This window comes from Octopus sinensis, linkage group LG12 (assembly GCF_006345805.1).
Source record: "Octopus sinensis linkage group LG12, ASM634580v1, whole genome shotgun sequence".
Lineage (NCBI taxonomy): Eukaryota > Metazoa > Mollusca > Cephalopoda > Octopoda > Octopodidae > Octopus > Octopus sinensis.
Genome location: NC_043008.1, coordinates 21,032,488 through 21,049,398, shown reverse-complemented (window position 1 = coordinate 21,049,398; position 16,911 = coordinate 21,032,488).

Here is a 16,911-nt window from a genome sequence, read left to right as displayed (position 1 = left end):
TGAAACTCTGATCTGTTCACTGACAAAATTCCATGCTGCACGGAATTTTGTCAGTGAACAGGTTGCAGTTTCAAAGCAACTAAAATACTTTGACAAATTAAATTTAAATGTTGAAGTGAATCTAATGGTCTTTGTGTGTTTTTAAAATAGCTTATAAACACATTCCACGCTGCAATTGTTCTTGTTTCACGATCCCAGATCAAGTCACTTGCTATGCCAGTACATCTCCGTATATATAGAAATATATGTGTGTGTGTGTAAATGTCTGTGGGTATATATATATATATATATATATATACCCACAGACATTTACACACACACACACACACACATATATATACTAGCAGTATCGTTCGGCGTTGCTCGGGTTTGTCAGGGAAATAACTATATAAGCAATTTTAGAGAGTTACTTCCCTTATTAGATGCCAATTCGGGCTTTTTAGCCATTTCGGTTTTGGTGTCTTCAAGCCATGAAGTCGTTGTTCTAAAAAAACGCTGGCCTCCTTGACAACGCTTTACGACGTTGATTTCTTTACACTCCCTTCCCCACAGCATCACAAGGGGGGAAGAAGAAGGGGGAGAAGCAACAGGTGCAGGCGTGACCATGGACGCCAACTCCGCCGCCATCGAACACACGATGCATTTTATGCATTAAAATGGAATAAAAAATGATGTTAAATTATTTTTAAAATCGTAGACTCATCGTTGACGCGCGAATAGTCAGACAGGCTCGATATGAATCACGACTATAGATACCCGAATTTGGTTAAACTGCACCGCAAAATGTGGGAGTAGAGTTTAGAAATCTAAATCGGAGGGGACAGACACTTACACAACTACAGTTTTTTATATTTACTAGCAGTATCGCCTGGCGTTGCTCGGGTTTGTAAGGGAAATAACTATATAAGCATTTTTAGAGAGTTACTTCCTTTATAGATGCCAATTCGGCTTTCTTTGCCATTTCTGTTTTGGTGTCTTCAAGCCATGAAGTCGTTGTTCTAAAAGAACGCTGGTCTCCTTGACAACGCATTACGACGTTGATTTCCTTACACTCCCTTCCCCACAGCTTCACGAGGGAGGGAAGAAGGAGGAGAAGCAAACACAGGTGCAGGTGTTTGAGCGTGGGCGCCAACTCCGCCGCCATCGACACACGAAAAATTATGCATTAAAATGGAATAAAAAATGATGTTAAATTATTTTTAAAATCGTAGACTCATCGTAGACGGGCGCTACTACCCAGACGGGCTCGATATGAATCACGACTATAAGATACCTGAATTTGGTTAAACTGCACCGCAAAATGTGGGAGGAGTTAGGAATCTAAATCGTAGGAGACAGACACTCACACAACTACAGTTTTATATATATAGATATATATATATATATATTTATATATATATATATACACCCACAGACATTTACACAGACACACATATATATATATATATTTAAATGTCTGTGGGTAGCCGAAATTCGAGGGTGATCCGGTTCTTGACTGAAGATTGAAGGCTTCGAATGTCCCGTCCATGTTTTTTGTATCATCTTCTAAATGTCTTGCGTTCTTGTCCCAGTTTGTATTTTTTTACATATATATATATAGCGGCGTACGTACCCTTGGTCTTATATATATATATATATATATATATATATATATATATACTACATACATATACATACATACATTATGTGTATATGTATGTATGTGTATGTATATATATGTATATATATATATATGTATGTATGTATGTATATATATGTGTATGTATATATATGTATGTATGTGTATGTATTTATGTATATGTATGTATGTTGTATATATTGTATGTAGTATGTATGTATAGTATGTATGTATGTATGTATAGGTATGTATGTATGTATATGTATGTATGTATGTATGTAATGTATGTATCTGTATATGTATGATGTATATGTATTATGTATATGTATGTATGTATGTATATATATATATGTATGTATGTTATATATATATATATTTAGTATGGTGTCTATATATATATATATAGCATGCATTTATTTTATTTGAGAAATAAGTATGCATACATATATATAGAAAAGTTAGGTGTGTGTTTGTATTCATTCATATGTGTATGCACAAAATTGTATATCAGTATAATGAAGCTGTGCTTTCTAATGATATTATATTTGATAGAAAAAAACTATTTTTTGAAAATGTTAATTCATAGAGAGAATAAGAGAGAGTGAGAGTTGAAATGGTGAGGTGCCTGGGTTTATTGTTGTTAACTATATACGATTGTATATTTTACATTTTATTTTTAAAATAAATTTATTCAAATTCATTTGATATTTATTTTTTAAAATGTTCCATCCAATTGCCACATGAAAAATAATATATATTTTGGTAAAACAATCCAAAGAATTGTTGAGTGCGGATGCTAGGAATTGAACATGCGGTCTGTGGATAAGCTAATGTGTTACTTTGATTTCACTGCTAAGATGTAAATGCACTGAGGAGAAAAGCATCTTGTCTTTTGTCCTAAGGTTGAGCAAAGACTTATGAGTGGTTACGGTATGTAGAAATTGAAAAAAATGCATATGTGTGTGTGCATACATACATAGAGGCGCAGGAGTGGCTGTGTGGTAAGTAGCTTGCTTACCAACCACATGGCTCTGGGTTCAGTCCCACTGCGTGGCACCTTGGGCAAGTGTCTTCTGCTATAGCCTCGGGCCAACCTAAGCCTTGTGAGTGGATTTGGTAGACAGAAAGTGAAAGAAACCCGTCATATGTATGTATATAATATATATATATATATATATATATATATATATGTATATGTTTGTGTGTCTGTGTTTGTTTCCCCAACATCGCTTGACAACCGATGGTAGAGTGCTTACGTCCTCGTAACTTAGCGGATCGGCAAAAGAGACTGATAGAATAAGTACTAGGCTTCGAAAGAATAAGTCCTGAGGTCGATTTGCTTGACTAAAGGCGGTGCTCCAGCATGGCCGCATATATATATACATATATAGAGTACAAATGTATTATTCTTAAACAAGAATATTGTTGACAGTAACTTTGAAGTTTTTGCCATCTAAGTCATTGTCGACAGTTTGATGTAGGTGCAGCGTGGCTGTGTGGTAAGAAGCTTGCTTCCCAACCACGTGGTTCTGGGTTCAGTCCCACTAAGTGACACTTTGGGCAAGTGTCTTCTACTATAGCTTCAGGCCGACCAAAACCTTGGGAATGGATTTGATAGACGGAAACTGAAAGAAGCCCATCGAATATATATATTTGTGTGTGTGTTACATCTACCTCGACATTTTGACTGCTATTTTATTTTATCGCTTCCTCCACCCGAAGAATGAAATGATAAAGATTAATGGTACCTTTTACTTGTTTTCAGTTATTTCACTGCGGCCATGCTGGGGATCGCCTTGAAGAATGTTTTTTGTCGAACGAATCGACCCCAATACTTTTTTTTCCTTTTACGTCAAGTACTTATTCCATCGGTCTTTTGTTGGACCGCTAAGTTACGTAAAAACACCAACACACACACTGATATATAAATATATACGATGGGCTTCTTTCAGTTTCCGTTTACCAAATCCACTCACAAAGTTTAGGTCACCCCGAGGTTATAGAAGAAAATATTTGGCTAAAGCGCCACGCAGTGGAACTGAACCCAGGACTATTTGGTTGGGAAACACTGCGGCCATGCTGGGGCATCGCCTAGAATTTTTAGTCGAATGAATCAACATAATACTTTTTTTCTCCTTTTACGTCAGGTACTTATTCCATCGGTCTTTTGTCGGACCGCTAAGTTACAGGAATGTAAAAACACCAACACACGCTGATATATAAATATATACGATGGGTTTCTTTCAGTTTCCGTTTACCAAATCCACTCACAAGGTTTTGGTCGTCCCGAGGCTATAGAAGAAAATATTTGGCCAAAGTGCCACGTCGTGGAACCGAACCCAGGACCATGTGGTTGGGAAACATGTGCCTCACTACGCAGCCACGCCTGCACTTGTTAGTTGATAGCGAGTATCACAATTTTCTTCGTATGAAACTACATCTTCTTCTACACTGTCTCTATCACTGTCTGTCTGTCTCTATCTGTCTGTCTCTGTCTGTCTATCTGTCTCTCTCTGTCTGTCTATCTGTCTGTCTCTCTCTCTGTATCACTCTCTGTCTGTCTCTCTGTCTCTGTCTCTCTCTCTCCCTCGTAACTCTTCATGTCTCATAATTCCTTTCTTTCTATTTTTATCTACATCAGAAACTTACATATTCTTCGTCTAAAATCTTCTTAGACTGTTGTTATATAGGGGAAGTAACTCGAACTGATTTTCATTTACGATTACTTCCCTTCCACATCAACGCGCTGTATAGGTAACAAAGTGAAATCAAAATTTATATTTTATAAACATGCTGTTTATCGATTACTTGTATGTCTTGTATAAGAATTACGTATTATTATTTTACCGTAAAGTATTGAAGTGTGGCCATCACTCTAAAATGATTTGAATATCCGACCACTTCTTAAGGCGGCGAGCTGGCAGAAATGTTAGCACGCCGGGCAAAATGCGTAGCCGTATTTCGTCTGCCGTTACGTTCTGAGTTCAAATTCCACCGAGGTCGACTTTGTCTTTCATCCTTTCGGGGTCGATTAAATAAGTACCAGTTACGCACTGGGGTCGATGTAATCGACTTAATCCATTTGTCTGTCCTTGTTTGTCCTCTCTGTTTGTAGCTCCTTGTGGGTAGTAAAGAAATAGGTATGTCGTCTGCCGCTACGTTCTGTGTTCAAATTCCGCCGATGTCGACTTTGCCTTTCCTCCTTTCGGGGTCGATAAATTAAGTACCAGTTACACACTGGGGTCGATATACTAGACTTAATCCGTTTGCCTGTCCTTGTTTGTCCTCTCTGTGTTTAGCCCCTTGTGGGTAGTAAAGAAATAGGTATTTCGTCTGTCATTACGTTCTGTGTTCAAATTCCACCGAGGTCGACTTTGCCTTTCATCCTTGTGGTGCACCTGAGCACTGTATACAATAATTTCATTATTATTATTTATTATTTTTATTATTATTAACTGAGCCAGGAACAGCGGTCGTGCTGGTTTGACGGTCATATGAAGTGGATTGGATAGATTTTTCAAGATTGCCAAAAGACTGCTGGAAAATACGCAAAATAGTCATGAAATAAGCCTGATTAGAAATGATCTGGAAAAACTGAAGACAACCATTAACAATACATTGACATCTGTTAATAGCCCCTCGTCAGTTTGAAACGACGTTGTTTTCATAGATGACCGGGACCCAAGAAGGCCAGTTGAATCAAAGGGGATCTTTTCGGTTTGAACGGCAGTTTTTAACATAATTTCTAGGTAACTAAAAAACTTTAAACTTCGTATACTGGTAGAATGTATTTATAAAACATCTTTTTCTCTTGGCTTTATTGAGAAAATTCTATAGTTTGTAAGATATTTGTTGTTTTTTTCTTCAATTTCTGCAATTTCAACCAATCAGTGACGTCTATTGAGTTAAAAAGCATTCTGTGCCGTATGAATATGTCCCTCGTTTAAGAAACAGATTGGGTTTATTTACATTTCTGAAAAAAAAAGATGCCGTTCCCCCACCACTAACCCTAACTCTAACTATCCCTAACCCTAAAAGAGATTGAAATGCAATAGATCGATTCTAGGGTCATAATTATAGGTGACAATTTCATATGATACCGCTAGAAAAAACTGCCGTTCAAACCGAAAAGATCCTTCGAAGGAAGTCTCATATATCGGATTTGAATCCTTTTGGCTTTGTGGAGCACTGGAAATTACAAAAAACAAAAAAAAATATATTTATATATATAAATAAATAAAAGATTAGTTGCGCACTTCAGTGGAAAAAGTTAAGGGAAACTATGTTTGAAAGATAAAGATCGAGTATATATTTACGAACCACATGGTTCCGGGTTCAGTCTCACTGCGGGGTACCTTGAGCAAGCGTCTTCTACTATAGCCACGGGCCGACCAAAGCCTTGTGAGTGGACTTGGTAGACGGAAACTGAAAGAAGCCCGTCATGTATATATATCTATATATATCTGTGTGTGTTTGTGTGTCTGTGTTTGTCCTCCCAACATCGTTTAACAACCGATGGTGGTGTGTTTACGGCCCCGTAACCTAGCGGTTCGGCAAAAGAGACCAATAGAATAAGTACTAGACTTACAAAGAATAAGTCCTGGGGTCGATTTGTTGGACTAAAGACGGTGCTCCAGCATGGCCGCAGTCAAATGACTGAAACAAGTAAAAGTAAAAGAGTATATACAACAGAAGTGGTGTTAGATTACAATAGCCAGCTGGGTATCATACTTAACGTAGACATCTCATGAAAAAGACAAATTTATGTTATTCGTCCGTAAATAATAGTATGTCCATAAGAGATATCTTCGGACAAATGGCGCAGTAAATTTTTACGTTAGGTATGATATACAAGGACTAATAATATTGTGTGTATGTGTGTGACTCGGTGGTTAGAGCGTCGAGCTCGCGATCATAAGGGAGTGAGTTCGATTCTCGGACCGGGTTGCGTGTTGTGTTCTTGAGCAAGACACTTTATTTCACGTTGCTCCAGTTCATACAGCTGTAGAAATGAGTTGCGATGTCACTGGTGCCAAGCTGTATCGGCCCCTTTGCCTTTCCATTGAATAACATTGGTGGGATGCAGAGGGGAGTCCGGTATGCATGGGTGACTACTGGTCTTCCATTAAACAACCTTGTCCGGACTTGTACATCAGAAGGTAACTTTCTAGATGCAGTCCCATGGTCATTCATGACAGAAGGGGGTCTTGTGTATATATATATCTAAGTTCAGCAAAAATTTAGATTCAAATGAATATGGTACTTAATTTAGATGCACCAGAATTCTGTATGGTGTTATCCATAAAAATCCGTGGGGTGATTATAATCAAAATAAGCAACAAGAATGACTCCGGTAATTTGGTACGATCGTTTCATACCAAATGATGTAGTACGAAACGATCGTACCAAATTACCGGAGTCATTCTTGTTGCTTATTTTGAGTATATATATATATATATATATATATATAATATATATATATTACACATATGTATGTATGTATGTAATACATTTTTATTAACAGACACTTTATCTCAAGAAACTTTAAAATTGTTCATGGAACCCAGTTTGAGAAGTACTTATCTGAGCTGTGTAAAACCCGTGGACTTTTATTTAAAATATACACCAAAAGATCTCACAGACACTGAAAGCATTTACTTCCTTCCATTATTCTGAGGTTCCTACAGATTGTAAGGCCCATAAACCGTATTTTCTGTAGCTTGTTTCAAGATCTAGCAATGGGGAGAGAAAAGAAGGTTGTGCCTTCTATTGGACGAAAGAAGTGTTTTAGGTAGCAGTGAAGATGTCTATTCTTATTTCTTTATTGTCCACAAGGGGGCTAAACATAGAGGGGACAAACAAGGACAGACAAATCGACCCCCAGGACTTATTCTTTGTAAGCCTGGTACTTATTCTATCGGTCTCTTTTGCCGAACCGCTAGGTGACGGGGACGTAAACACACCAGCATCGGTTGTCAAGCGATGTTTGTGGGAGAGACAAACACAGACACACATACACACATATATGTATATACATATATACGACGGGCTTCTTTCAGTTTCCGTCTACCAAATCCACTCACAAGGCTTTGGTCGGCCCGAGAAGACACTTGCCCAAGGTGCCACGCAGTGGAACTGAACCCGGAACCATGTGGTTAGTAAGCAAGTTACTTACCACACAGCCACTCCTGCGCCTAAATGTTAATAAATAAGAATAAATAACTAATTATACGAAAATAAATAAAAATGAATAATTAATTATACATAAATAAATTTATTGTTAACTCGTAATTTTAAGATATTAATATGTTTGTTTTCAGAACAGAAACCAAATTCCAAATTATGTTCATTATATTCATCCCTTATTCACCAAATGCCACATATCGGAGGAGGTTCTCAATAATCCCTTTCTACTATAGGCACTAGGCCTGAAATTTGGTGGGAGAGGGCCAATCGATTAGATCGATCCCAGTACGCAACTGGTACTTAATTTATCGACTTCGTAAGGATGAAAGGCAAAGTCGACCTCTGTGGAATTTGAACTTAGAACGTAATGACAGACGAAATACTGCTAAGCATTTCGTCCAGCGTGCTAACGATTCTGCCAGGTGCCCCAGCGTGGCCACAGCTTTCAGCTGCAACTGATAAAAAAAATCATCAAAATATTTAGTCCTAAAAAACCCAATTTGAAAGGAATTCCATTTTCAAACGCACCTGCTGACAAGTTTGCATGTTTAATTAGATGTATTGACGTTGTATCCTTGAAAATCTGTATCGCCGTAAGGTGTCTTTATAGCAGTATGGGAAGAATAAAGCTTGATAATATAACTACGGACTAACTAAAACGATTATTTATATCCTTAACTAGCAGTATCGCCCGGCGTTGCTCGGGTTTGTTTCGACCCTTTAGAATAGGAATTTTTGAAAAGTAAAAATTTTGCATTATGTAGCTTGTTATTCTCTTTAAGTGAACATTTTTCTGGTTGAAATACATCGAAAAATGGCGACACAGCAGTAAAAAAATCGTAAAAAATAGGGATTTTCATAGAAAAAAAGCACCTTTTTGATGTAAATAATTTTTGGTGTTAACATGGTCCGATTTGAACTTTTTCTTCTACGGAAGGAAGAGCCAGCCTTCTTCTATCATACTCTCAATTTTGGTCAACTTGTGCCCCAGGGTCTTGGAGGAGATGGTGTTAGTTGAAGGCTACCAAACCTGCCACACGCAGACAACTTCAGCTTTATATATATAGAAATATAGTTTTAAGGCGGCGTGCTGGTAGAATCGTTACCGCACCGGAAACGTGCTAAGCGGCATTTCTTCGGCACGTCTTCTGACTTTACATTACGAGTTTAATTGCCATTAGGATCGACTACACCTTTCTTCCTATCTGGGTCGACAAAATAAGTACCAGTTGAACACTGGGGTCAATGTAATTGACTTATTCCTTTCCCCCAGATTGCTGACCTTCCGCCAAAATTTTAAACCAATATCATTAATAACGTTAAGACAGCGAGCTGGCAGAATCGTTAGCACGCTGGACAAAATGCTTTGTAGAATTTCAACTGTCTTCGGGTTCTGAGTTCAAATTGCGCCGAGGTCGACTTTGCCTTTCATCCTTTCGGGGCCGACAAAATAAGTAGTAGCTGAGCAGTGGGGTCGATGTAATTGATTTACTTCATCCCCTGAAATTGTTGGTCTTGTGCAAACATTTGAAACTATAGAAGAAGACGTGTTCAGTGAGGGGGAGAAAGGTGGAAGAGCGAGGGCCAAGCGTGATGCAGCTATCAAGAAAGTATTTGAGACACGGAAGCTTTCATCTTGGGGGATGATGGTGTATAAAGGTTCGCAGGGAATAGGGTTTAACAGGCCTAGAAGCGAAGAGACGGAGTGCGGGGTTTGTGTCCTTAATGTAAGGTGGACGAATAGCAATGCACGGAGATACAAGTTGGTCAAAGTAGCTACAGATTAATAGGGTCCGTGGAAAAAAAAACTATAGGTAGAGAAAAAGGGAAGAATCGGGAGTGTTGAGATTAAGGATTTAGAGGAGGAAGAATATGAGGATAGAGAGTATAATGTGTTTCGAGTATGAGGCTGATGTCAGTAGACGAAAATGGAAAGATGTGTTGGCGTACCGTGGTAGAGACTAGGTTTTCGTATGTAAGTGTATCATCACTGGGAAATTTCTGTTTTGAACTAGAGGTCATTAAGTTAATGAAGGACTCCCTCCCTAAAGGGATCAGCTCGTTAATCACATCTGCTCTACCTTAATAAGCCGGTTTGATCATAGAGTCACTGCAGTAGCGGAGAGTGATGAACTCCAGAGAAACGGTGTTAACGTAACATCTGTCGTCTTTTTTTTTTTAATTAAGTCGAAATGATTTTCATCCCTTTAATATGTCATAGGAACTTATCCAAAGAATTGTGCTGTTCCAAGTTTAAAAGAATTACGTGTCCTCTTGGAACAGTTATGCTCGAGTTCCGAGAAACAGTTTGAAACCAGGAGAATCATCATTGTTGATGAAATGACAAAGAAAGTAAGCCTTCAGCTGGGGACGTTGATGGAATCTTTCGGGTTCGATGCTTGTCTGGAACTCGTCTCCCTTGCATTTGCGAGGGATGACATAAAGATACCAGCTAAGGGTTGAGAGCTCAGCATCAGAGAGTGGTTGGTAAGTCATGAGACAAAAAGTGACTACAATATCTGGTAATATGATACGAGTTGGAATCATCTGAGGACGACGAAGAAATACTAAACTACAGGTGGTTTGGTATTTGTACGGTTTGGTCTTGCAAGCGAAATGGGAGAGCCAACTGTTAAGATGAGTTCTGTGCAAGGATATAGAGTGGACGGATTCGAGGTTGTGCCTTCTTCAGTCCGTCACCATACAACCGTGCCACTAATACCCATTCAATACTATTCAATTGGAAGGCGGCGAGCTGGCAGAATCGTTAGCAACGCCGGTAAAAATGCTTAGCGGTATTTCGTCTGCCGTTACGTTCTGAGTTCAAATTCCGCCGAGGTCGACTTTACCTTTCATCCTTTCGGGGTCGATAAATTAAATTCCAGTTACACATTGGGGTCGATGTAATCAACTTAATCCGTTTGTCTGTCCTTGTTTGTCCCCTCTGTATTTAGCCCCTTGTGGGTAGTAAAGAAATAGGTATTTCATCTGCCGTTACGTTCTTAGTTCAAATTCCGCCGAGGTCGACTTTGCCTTTCATTCTTTCGGGGTCGATAAATTAAGTACCAGTTACGCACTGGGGTCGATATAATCGACTTAATCCGTTTGTCTGTCCTTGTTTGTCTCTTCTGTGTTTAGCCCCTTGTGGGTAGTAAAGAAATAGAAATAGGTATTTCGTCCGTCTTTTTTTTCTGAGTTCAAATTTCACCGAGGTCGACTTTGCCTTTCATCCTTTCGTGCTCCATAAAATAAATACCAGTTGAGGTCTGGGGCCGATGTAAGCGACTTACTCACTGTCCTGAAATTGCCGTCCTTGTGCCAAAATATGAAATCACCATTATTCTATTGTGACACCAAATAAATTAACTTCTGAGATTGTCAGCGTAAAGTGGAACTACATACGATAATTAACATTATGAGACAGTAAAGAGCTCTCTTCTATCTAAAATTGATATGTAATATTATATGATGTCTAATATTGAATATAATTCAAAATACTAATGCTTCCGACATAAATATAATTTCCTATTCTGAACTAATTTAATTGTCCTGAGTTTTGGTATTTTAGAAATTTATTATTCTTTTATTCTTTATTATTCTTTTATTTGTTTCAGTCATTTGACTGCGGCTAGGCTGGAGCACCGCCTTTTTAGTCGAACAAATCGACTCCAGGACTTATTCTTTGTAAACCTAGTACTTATTCTATCGGTCTCTTTTGCGATGATTAGGAGACACACAAACATATACACAAACATATACACACAAACATATACATGCGCGTGCGCGCACACACATACGACGGGCTTCTTTCAGTTTCCTATTTGTTTATTGCCCACAAGGAGCTAAACATAGAAGGGACAAACAAGGATAGACAAAGGGATTAAGTCGATTATATCGACTCCAGTGCGTAACTGGTACTTAATTTATCGACCCCGAAAGGATGAAAGGCAAAGTCGACTTCAGCGGAATTTGAACTCAGAACGTAGCGGCAGCCGAAATACCGCTAAGCATTTCGCCCGGCGTGCTAACGTTTCTGCCAGCTCGCCGCCTTTCAGTTTCCGTCTACCAAATCCACTCACAACGCTTTGGTCGGACCGAAGCTGTAGTAGAAGACGCTTACCGAAGGTGCCACGCAGCAGGACTGAACCCGGAACTATGTGGTTGGTAAGCAAGCTACTTACCACACAGCCACTCCTGCGCCTGTCTTCATTTTATCTTTTGGCAGTTTCATTCCAGGAACAGTCTTCTACAGTTTATTCTTTTACTCTTTTACTTGTTTCAGTCATTTGACTGTGGCCATGCTGGAGCACCACCTTTGGTCGAGCAAATCGACCCCAGGACTTATTCTTTGTAAGCCTAGTACTTACTCTATCAGGCTCTTTTGCCGAACGGCTAAGTTACGGGGATGTAAACACACCAGCGATGGGGGACAAACACAGACACACAAACATACGCACACACACATACATACATATATATATATATATATAATATATATATATATATATATATAAATATATACATATATACGACGGATTTCTTTCAGTTTCCGTCTACCAAATCCACTCACAAGTCTTTGGTCGGCCCGAAGCTATAGTAGAAGACACTTGCCCAAGGTGCCACGCAGTGGGACTGAACCTGGAACTATGGGGTTCGTAAGCAAGCTACTTACCACACAGCCACTCCTGCGCCTATAAGTTTGCTTATAAAAATTTTTAAATTACCTCAAATATGGTATGGAATTACTACAAAAAATGCTACAAGACTTCCAGGAACATCCAACTAGCTCTTCAGTAACTAATAACGAGGTTTAAGGAAAAGTTGGTGATACTAACCAAATGTTGTTTGTTCCAGCTATGTTTTATACGTATGAATAAAAGTAAATGGTTCTCTGTCGCTTTCGACGATGTGTCATTTGTTCGATCAGCTGTCTAAACTGTTCATTGAAGCAACCCGTAAATGGTTGAGTATTCCGCAGATACATGTACGGTTACTGTAATACATAAAAAAATCAGCGTGACTCAGTGTGACTCAGCGTGACTTTGCGTAGGTCGGCGCGGTTCACCGCGACTCGGTGTGACTCGATGTGACTCAGCGAATAACAAAGACAGACTTTTGAATTGCAGGGATAATCCATTCGAGAATTATATTTATAGTACATCCGACGAGATTGAACCCGGTCTCTCTTAGACCAATTTCGTTTGCAAGGTTTGGGTCAACCCGAGGTCGTAGTACCAGACCCTTGACTAAGATGCCCCGCGGTGAGATTAAAAACGAGCCTACAAGATTTCGAAGCGTAATTTTTTAACAGTTCGGCCATGGAGGGCCCACAGTATGCTTATAAATATGTTTATGTATGCAGGACTTATCAGTTAGGGTGAGAGGGAATGAGAGAGAGAGAGAGGGAAAAGAGGCAGGGAGAAGGGGGAGAGAGGAGAGAGAGTGTGTGAAAGAGACGGGGAGAAAGAGAAGAGGAAATAGAGTATGTGTGTGAAAGAGAGTGTGTGTGTGTGAGAGAGAAGGCGGAGAGAGATGGAGTGAGAGAGAGAGAGGAGAGAGAGTGTGTGTGAAAGAGGGAGAGTAGAAGAGAAAGGGAGAGAGGGAGTGTATGTGTGAGAGAGCGTATGTGTGTGAGAGAGAGAGTGTGTGTGTGTGTGTGTGAGAGTGTATGTGTGTGAGAGTGTGTGTGTGTGAGAGAGTGTATGTGTGTGTGTGAGAGAGAGAGAGAGAGAGAAAAAAGCGTAGAGAGATGAGGAGAGAGAAGGGAAAGAGAAAGGAAGGGGTGGGGAGAAAGAGTGAGAGTGAGAGAGACGGGAAGGAGTGGAGAAAATAGAGAGAGGAAGGGGTGAGGGAAAAAGAGAGAGAGAGTGTGTGAGAGAGAAGGTACTCTCACTCTTTGATTGGTACTTAATTTTACCCCAAATGCATAAAAATCGGCGTTGGCTTTGGCGGGATTTGATCCTGGTGCACTGAGAGACATAAGAAACACCGCACTGCGCTGAATCTACAAATCCGTCGCCTTACAAGAGCAATTTGATATCTTGTTAGCGACTGTCTCTGACGAAACTGTTGCTATATATGAACCGCCCTGTGTCTCCTTCCATTCACCCCACCACACACGCTCTCTCTCTCTCAGCTCTATCCACACACATATACACACACACGTATATATATATATAAATATATGAATACATAAATACAGGCACTACATCGTTATACATGAAAGAAAAATTATTTTAAAACTCCAAAATTTGTAACCGGTTGAAATTGTATCAGAATATGTCTGGCTTGGTTTGATTAAATTAGCAGAAGAAAGAAACAAAATTATAACAACAAAAAAAGAAGAGATAAATAGAAACGAAGGTGTACCGAACCAAATAAATTTAAAAAGAAAATATTGGTGTGAAAATCACAGCTTTACTTTATTTCGATAACAAGCGGAATATTGAATGGAGAAAAATACATGCATTCGGTTATGTATATATTATGTAAACTAGCAGTATAGCCCCGGCGTTGCTCGGGTTTGTTTTCTTTTCCACCCTTTAGAATTGGAGTTTTTGAAAAGTAAAAATTTTGCATTACGTAGCTTGTTATTCTCTTTAAGGGAACATTTTTCTGATCGAAATACACCGAAAAATGGCGACACAGCAGTCAAAAAATCGTAAAAAATAGGGATTTTCATAGAAAAAAAGCACCTTTTTGATGTAAATAATTTTTGGTGTTAACATGGTCCGATTTGAATTTTTTCTTCCACGGAAGGAAGAGCAAGCCTTCTTCTATCATACTCTCAATTTTGGTCGACTTGCACCGCAGTGTCTAGGAGGAGATGGTGTTAGTCGAAGGCTGCCAAACCTGCCACATACACACAGACAACTTCAGCTTTATATATATAGATATGTAAAATCTAACCTACCCCAAAAGTGTGGAAATATAAAAAGTGAAAATTAGGGTCAATATAAGACAGCCATCTGGCAGAATCGTTAGCACGTCAGGCAAAATCCTCAACGCTAGCAGCATTTTGTCCGACATTTTGATCTCGGCGGCAATTCCACCGAGGTCGACTTTGCCTGTCGTCCACTCCTCCTCCTTCTAGCTACCTCCTCTTCTCTTCATCCCCTTCCTCTTCCTCTCCCTCTCCTCTTTCTCTTCTCTTCCTCCTCTTCCTTTTCTCTCCACTTCCTCTCCACTCCCTCTTCTCTTCCCCTCTTCCTCTCCTCTTCCTCTTCCTCTTCTCTTTCTCTCCTCTTCTCTTTCTCCTCTTCCTCTCCTCTTCTTTTCCACTTCCTCTCTTCTTCCTCTCCACTTCCTCTTCTCTCCCTCCTCTTTCCCCTCTTCCTCTCCTCTTCCTCCTCTTTCGTCCTTTTGTGGTCGATAAAATAAGAAGTAGTCAAACACTCGGGGTTGGATGTAATCAACTCATCCCCTCTCCTAAAATTTTAGTCCAGACGAGACACGAAACAACAAAAAAGCCAACCAGTCCTATGTATTCCGGTTGGTTTAAACAATGTTTAACGACATTTAAACAACTATTGCACAATAAACAAATTGACAAAATTACGAGTGACTTTGAGCGACGTGTTGTTCACACACTGCCACAACAACAATACTTTAGTATATTAGCAATAGATAAAATTGAATATATACATGCTGTTATATATATTTGTCGCATAATATTTGCTGCATAAGAAAACTTATATAATATTGTTTGCTTGTCAAGACATAATTGAGTGTCATGCTTTCAACTATGAACTATGGAACGAAAACGGAGATGTAATCGATGTCTTTAACGGAAGGAAAACAATATTAGGAAAAATCATTAAATTTATGCGTCAAAATAAAAATAACAGCATTTATAAAACGTGTAATTTCCACGGGTCCCGTTAGTTAGTATCATAGGATCCTTTCGGTTTGGACGGCAGTTTTTAACATAATTTCTAGGTAACTAAAAAATTTTAAACTTCGTATTCTGGTAGAATGTGTTTATAAAACATCTTTTTCTCTTGGCTTTATTGAGAAAATTCTATAGTTTGTAAGATATTTGTCGTTTTTTTTTCTTCAATTTCTGCAATTTCAACCAATCAATGACCGTATATTGAGGTGAAAACATTCTGTGCCGTATGAATATGTCCCTCGTTTAAGAAACAGATTGGGTTTATTTACATTTGGGAAGAAAAAAAGATACCCTTCCCACCACCCCTAACCCTAACCCTAACCCTAACCCTAACTAACACTAACCCTAACCCTAAAACAGATAGAAATACAATAGATCGATACTAGGGTCATAATTATGGGTGTCAATTTCATATGATACCGCTAGAAAAAACTGCCGTTCAAACCGAAAAGATCCGTATCATAGCATAAATTCTCTTCCTCCACCTCTCTTCTTCCTCCTCCTCTCCTCTTCCTCCTCCTCTCATCTCTCTCCCTCTCACCTTCCCCTCTTCTCTTTCTACGTACTCCTTCACTCCTCTTCCTTTCTCCCTCTTCCCTCCTATCCCCGCCTCCTCTCTTCTCTTCCTACATACTCCTCCTCTCTTACCCTACCCTCTTACCCTTCTCATCATCATCATCTCTTCTTCCATCAATTTCCCTCCCCCCACCCACGCGCTTGTGATTTTTTTACTATTTTCAAATTTGTTGTTGCAGAGTTTTATTGTATTTGTCTAAAAGAATCGCAGACAGCTATTTTAATTTGTTCGTTTCTAAACATTAATTATTTATGAGCAAGACGGCATGATGGATGTCGAATTTGTATTTCAGTGAGTAAAATTATAAGTTTTTACTTTGCTAATTACCAGAGAAAAAACAAAAAAAGCTGGATAAAAAAAAAAGTTGATTTTTACAACTGAATGACAAAAATACCAAGAGTCAACTTTACTATAAAAAGACTTCATCTAAACTAATAATAATAATAATATAATAATAATAATAATAATAATAATATATATATATATATATATATATATATATATATATATATATATATATATATATATATATATATATATATATATATATACATACATACATATATATATATATATATACATATATATATATATATATATATATATATATAACGGGAAGCTTTATGAAAATAAACAAAA